Below are 7224 nucleotides of genomic sequence, written 5' to 3' on the forward strand. Positions count from 1 at the left end.
TAAGATTCGAGCTCGAATTCGATTCGAATTATTCAAATATTAATTCGAGTAGAATCAAACTTTTAACTAGAAATGTCTTAAGTTTGAGTTCGATTTGAATTATTCAAATATAAATTTAGTTATATTCAAACTAAAATTATGTGCAATATAACAAAAATAAAATCACAAAACAAATACACAACGGTTTTGATCCTGTCCGAATGCGAGCTCAATGGACGCTGGGCATGTGACGCTCTCCACTCGCTGATGATGATCTCCAATCGCCCGCAAGAACCTCCGGCGCACCTGCACAGAGTCGAGCCGGGAAGGGTTTCCCGGCGACGACCCTCCGACGCTCAAGTCAAGCAAGGGAACAGATGAAGAAGGTGGCTGCAGGATCAAGACTCGCGTACCTCCGATGAAGAAATGAGAGGTCTTATATAGAGCACCCAAGGAACACCAGGCAACTACATCGGGAGGTCCGCATGCCCTGTGCCATGTTGCGTTATGGTCCTGTCAGGGGAGCATATCGCGGTATGGTCCTGTCAGGGGAGCATATCTGAGGCCATACTCCTACAGTTTAGGCCATCCCTTGATGGGACGGTTAAACCTTTCTCCTCGTGAATGTAAATAATACCTAGCCATGGAGCATGTGGGCTTCTTCCTCCTGAGCCGAGCGCTCACCCGCCCGGCTGAAGCCTTTCTCTCGACCGGCCGCTTGTGCCGGCCTGGCTTAGAAGACCTCTAGTGCTTGAACACCTTTTCCCCTGTTTCCCTGTGGAACGGCCAGGCGGTCTAATCGCTTGGCCTCTGCCTTCTTTCCCTATGTCCCGGCCGAGCGGTCCATCCGCTCGGCCACTTAATTCCTTGCGTCGGAAACCTGAGCCCCTGGCCGGGTTATCTTTGGTTCCGCTCGGACCAGTCGGTCGGGTTAACCAGGCCGTTACTCGATCGGCTTACCTTTGGATTGATCCTGACCAAGGACCCTCCTTAAAGCGGGGCCCCCTCTTCTTAATACCGGATCACTTGCCTCCCTTTCAAGTCTAGTCGAAGGAGGCGCTTAAGTCCGACTGACTGAACTGTGTGTCCGAGCGGGTGCTTGTCGCCTTTTGCTTTAAAAGTATTCCACAGGCCGCTCGGCGTGTGCGCCGAATTCAGCCGTTCGGCGCGCACTCAGATGTGACATGCGGCAATCCATTCCATTAAGGCTGCGCGTGCGTGGTATGGTGCACATTAAATGCGCCGAATCGCTCAGCGCCACGCGTCGACCATTGCGTGGCGGCGGCGTTACTTATGATGGGACGCCATCGTTTGAAATGGACGGCCCGATGGCGTCCTTGTTTCTCGTGACCTGGATCGGACGGCGGAGGCCGACCGGCCTCGGCCGTATAAAGCCTCAGTCCCCCTCCTCTGCCGCACGCTTGCTCATGCTTTGTCCTCCTGCCTCTTCTGCTGCTGCGGCCTCCGGCGATCCAGTTCCTGTTTTTCGGCGGCTACCATCTCACCGGTGATCTTTTCCGCCCGTCTCCTTCTCAGTGAGCCTTCTTTCTTCGTTTACTAGGTCTTCCCAACTCATTTTGCCTCTCTTTCGTTCCCATTCCTTCGATTTCTTGCTGTCCTTTTGTCTTTCCGAGATGGCGAGCTCTTCCGAACCTGCTACCAACGTTCACGGTCCATGGTATACGACCATGGAGAGTCGGTTTGATGAGGAGGATGCTCGGCGTCTTGTTCAGACGTACGGGATCCCGGACGACCATAAAATCGAGATACCCTCCCCGACCGGTCGTCCTCATGAACCGCCGCCCACCACTATTTGCTTCTTCTGGGACCAGTTCCTGGGCGGCCTTAGGTTTCCCCCTCATCCCTTTATTTTATTAGTTTGCAACTACTTCCGTATTCCGCTCGGCCAGCTTGTGCCGAACTCCTTTAGGCTGCTGAGCGGGGTGATCATCCTCTTCAAACTGAACAATATTCCTCTGGACCCAGCAATCTTTCACTTCTTCTTCTATCCCAAACAGTCTGAGTTGGGTACTTTTTTTTTCAAACTAGAGTAGGTTTTGTTTTGTTCCAAGACATGCCGAGTTCCAACAAGCATTGGAAGGAGCACTTCTTCTATATGCGCCTTCCCGAGCGGCCTGCCTTCCGAACCCAATGGCAGACCGCCGTGCCGACTCAGCCGGAGCTCGGAAGATATAGGAGCAGCCCGGCGTTCCTCCATGCAGCCAGCCGCTTATCCGGTCAGCGGTACAAGATTGACAAGTTGCTCCTCGAGGGCGTATTGTATATCTTCGGTCTTTCTCCCGTCCGAGCTAGCCTTCCCTGCAGGATGTGTAAGCACCTTTTTCACTCTTTTTACCTTTTTATCTAACTGATTTAATTTTTTCTCCTGCAGCCGAAGTTATGTGGCGCGCGAAGGCTACTGAGAGCCTAAAACTGAGGGCTGTGGAAATTGAAGCGGCCACTAAAAAAGAGCTTGCCGCGCGGGGCCTTATCCCAGCGCGCCCGGCAGCCGAAGGAGAAGGGGGAGCGCAATCCGCTCCTGAGCTGGAGGTCACTCAGTCTGCCTCGGCGGAGGTAGAAGTAGACCCTGTCTCTTCGGCTCCGGCCGAGCTGAGTGTCCATCAGGCCGATGCCGCCACCCTAGATACTCGGCGGAAACGCCCAAGGGATTTTACCCCACGGCCCACTCAGAAGGGCAAGGCTACCGCGTCCGTGGAGGTCCTCTCCCCGGACAGAACCCCGGCGCAGATGTCCGTGCGCTAGATCAGCGATCCAAGGATCTGGAGGCCCAGCTGAACGTCGAGCGGGAGGGCCGTTCGGCAGAACGCACAAAGGCTGAGGTGGACTTGAAGGCAGTCCAAGATTCCTTAACCGCTTCCCGGGCGGTACTCAAAAAATATAAGGAGGGAGAGCCGAGTCGCCTAGCAGCAGCGCGCCAAGAATACCTTCGCTCGGAGCGGTTCGACACAAAATTCGGTGGCAACGTCTCCTCAACTTTCGCCGAAGCGGTCAAGGTCACCATGGCATACTTGAAAAAGGGGGGGCACCTTCCTGCTGACCTGAGCATTCCCCCTTCAGATCTGGCGGCTATCATTGACGATATCCCGGATGCCTTTTTTAATTTTGAGGACCCGGAGTGAGGTGAGTTCTTCCAAGTACTTCCTGTATTTCATCCGCTCGGCGGATGTAAAATTTTTGTACGTGCCGTTCGGCATAATTGTGTTCCTTTGCTTCTATTTTTGTTTGCCATTCATTGCCCTCTTCTGTCTGTTTGGTGCTTATTCGTAGAGTCAGTTAAGCTCCACGTGTTTCCCACTAGACGACCGATCAGGTTAATCAATTGACTCGTTTTCCTCGAAATTGTTTAGCGCTTGGCTATACTGTTTGCATTCAGTGAATGCGAAGTATTGGCAAACCGATGGCTGATCAGACTTAATCAATTTAGTACTTGCGAACGCTCGTTATTTGGCGTCCTTAGTTCCGTCCAGTAAGTTCACAGTCGTGGGTTCGACTCTCGATCTTTAACGACGGGGCTCGTCCGCACGGATATTTATAGCCGGTCGGTGCGGCTCTCGATCTTTAACGACGGGGCTCGTTGGCACGGATATTTATAGCCGGTCGGCGCGGCTCTCGATCTTTAATGACGGGGCTCGTCGGCACAGATATTTATAGCCGGTCGGCGCGGCTCTCGATCTTTAACGACGGGGCTCGTCGGCCTTTCAAGGCTAACTCCTTACCAGGCCGAGCGACCTTGGCCTTCATTGTTGGTTGCTACTCGGAAAACCTAGAGGTTCCACTGTACAAAAATTTTGTACAAAGGTCTGAACCTTTTCCTAGCTACCATGTGTTCTTTTAAATTAAATTTTGGATCGCCTGCGGAACTTAACACGTTTGATCCAAAACTTAATCTATTTGTTCTTTAAGGTTTAGACTTGGATCTCCTGCGGAACTTAACACGTTTGATCCAAATCACCTAAGTTATTAATTCCATTAAATATTAATTTCCATAATTGGTTCCCAGTACTGACGTGGCGAGGCACATGGCCTTCTTGGATATGGGAACAACCACCACCGACTAGACAAAACCTTTTATGGAAAGCTAATATTTAATTTCCTAAAATAACTTTAGGTCAACCAAAAGGAACAATCAAATCACAAGGAAAAGAAAAATAAAAGAACACAACTTCGAAAAACATATTCGAAATACTAGAATCGTAAGCCTCTTGTATTTGGTATTATTTCCATAAATAACTAGTATGATGCGGAAAGAAAAATTACTAGTTATACCTTATAGAAAAACCTCTTGATCTTCTACCGTATTCCTCTTCTAACCTCGGACGTTGTGTGGGCAACGATCTTCCGAGATGAGAAACCACCAAAGCACCTTCTTCTCCTTTCTTCAAGTTTCGCCAAGCACTATGCTTCCAAGAGATGAAGATCTTTTCCATCAATCAAGCTCCAAGGGATGTAAGCTTTCTCTCCTTCTTCTCCAAGCTAAAATCCGGCCACCACTTGATCTTCAAGGAGGAAGAGAGGTCCGGCCACAAGATGGAGAGAAGAGAAAGGAAGGAGGTCGGCCACACCAAGGAAGAAAAGAGGGAGAAAATAATAGAGGTTGTTAACCCATGAAGGATCCTCTACCTCCTCTTTTATAATCCTTGGTCTTGGCAAATAAGAAAATTTTAATAAAAACTTCCTTAATTCTTTTGCAATGAAAAGGAAAAATTTATTTTAATTAAAATAATTTTTCTTCTCACTAAAACATGGCCGGCCACTTATTTCCTCAAATCAAATAGAGTTTTAATTAAACAAGAATTAAAACTTCCTAATTTGTTTCCGGAAATTTATAAAAATTTCTCCAATAATTTTATCCCTTCATGATTGGTTTATAAAAAGGAAATTTAATAAATTAAAATCTTTCTTTTAAACATGTGGATAAAAAGAAAGTTATCTCTAAAAATTAAAATCTCTTTCAATCTACAAATAAGGAAAGATATCAAATCTTTTCTTAATCTTTTGTAGAAACTTATAAAAGAGAATATTTAATTTTTAAACTCTCTTTTAAATCATGAACATGTTTAAAAGGAAAGTTTTCTTAAAATTTAAAATCCTCCTTTAATCAACAAATAAGGAAAGATTTCAAATTTTAAACTCTCTTTTAAACATGTAGATGATTTACAAATAAGGAAAGTTTTTACCAAAAATTAAAACCATCCTTTTAATTTACAAATAAGGAAAGAGATTAATCTCTTCTCTTAATCTTTTGTAGAAAGTTATAAAAGGAAATTTTTAATTTTTAAACTCTCTTTTAAAATCATGATATCCACATAAGAAATAATTTTAATAAAAATCCTTTTAATATTCTAGTGGCCGGCCACCTAAGCTTGGGACCCAAGCTTTGGCTGGCCACCAACTTGGCTCATCCACTTGGTCTTGGCCGGCCCTAGCTTGGGTTCCAAGCTAGCTTGGCCAGCCCCATTGGATGGGTAAGAAGGTGGGTATGTGGTGGGTATAAATCTCTATATACTAGAGGCTACGATAGGGACCGAGAGGAGGAATTGGTTTTGGTCTCCCGATAAAATTAAGCATCCCGTGTTCGCCTTTAACACACAACTTAATTTTATCAATAATAATTCATTCCACTAGAGAACTATTATTGAACTACCGCACCAATCCCAAATTACATTTTGGGCTCCTTCTTATTATGAGTGTGTTAGTCTCCCTGTGTTTAAGATGTAGAATGTCCACTAATTAATTAAGTTACTGACAACTCACTTAATTAATATCTTAGTCCAAGAGTAGTACCACTCAACCTTATCATCATGTCGGACTAGGTCCACCTGCAGGGTTTAACATGACAATCCTTATGAGCTCCTCTTGAGGACATTATCAACCTAGTATCTCTAGGACACAGTTTCCTTCTATAATCAACAACACACACTATAAGTGATACCATTTCCCAACTTATCGGGCTTATTGATTCATCGAACTAAATCTCACCCATTGATAAATTAAAGAAATAAATATCAAATATATGTGCTTGTTATTATATTAGGATTAAGAGCACACACTTCCATAATAACCGAGGTCTTTGTTTCTTTATAAAATCAGTATAAAAGAAACGACCTCAAATGGTCCTACTCAATACACTCTAAGTGTACTAGTGTAATTATACAGTCAAGATAAACTGATACCTAATTACACTACGACCTTCTAATGGTTTGTTCCTTTCCATTTTGGTCGTGAGCTACTGTTTATAATTTATAAGGTACTGATAACATGATCTTCTGTGTGTGACACCACACACCATGTTATCTACAATATAAATTAATTGAACAACTACATTTATCACAAATGTAGACATTTGACCAATGTGATTCTTATTTCTAGATAAATGTTTATACCAAAAGCTAGGCTTTTAGTATACACTCTAACAATCTCCCACTTATACTAAAAGACTAAGCTGCCATATCTGCTGCCATACATCTGATTCCCATCCCTTCAACATGCCCATCAAAAGCTCTTGCCTTAAGGACCTTAGTGAAAGGATCTATAGGTCATCACCTGATGCAATCTAGGCGGCAACAACTTCTCCTCGTTTATACGATTCCTCGTATTGGGTGGTACTTGCGCTCTATTGTGTTTACTTGCCTTATAGACTTATGGTTTCTTCGAGTTTGCTATTGCACCAACATTATTACAATAAATTGTAATAATTTTTGGACAAACTAGAAATCATATCTAAGTCTATCTTGAGGTTATTGAGTCATTCAGCTTTTATGGCTACCTCGGCGGCTGGCCAAATACTAAGCTTCTATGGTGGAGTCCAGAAAAACACCTGTGATTATCACTCTTCCATAGTTATGACTTTACCTCCTAAAGTAAACACAAAACCCGTGGTTGACTTATTATTGTCCCTATCCGATTGAAGTCAAAATCCTTGCAACCCACAAGGACTAAATTAATCGCCTTGTAAGCTAGCATATAATATCTAGTGCCTCTAAGGTACTACAATATATGCTTTATTGCCCACTGTCCTTGTCCAGGTTACTTTGATATCTGCTAACTATGCCTTGGCAAAACAGATTTCTCGTGCATAGCATACATTAGGCTTCCAACAGTAACATAAAGAATCGCTTTTATTTCCTTTATCTCCTTTGATGTCTACAGACATATCTTTAGATAAAGTTACTCCATCCTGAAAAGGTAAGAAACCTTTCTTGGAGTTTTGTATGCTTAAAACGA

The sequence above is a fragment of the Zingiber officinale genome, chromosome 8A (genome assembly GCF_018446385.1).
Source record: "Zingiber officinale cultivar Zhangliang chromosome 8A, Zo_v1.1, whole genome shotgun sequence".
NCBI classification, from domain to species: domain Eukaryota; kingdom Viridiplantae; phylum Streptophyta; class Magnoliopsida; order Zingiberales; family Zingiberaceae; genus Zingiber; species Zingiber officinale.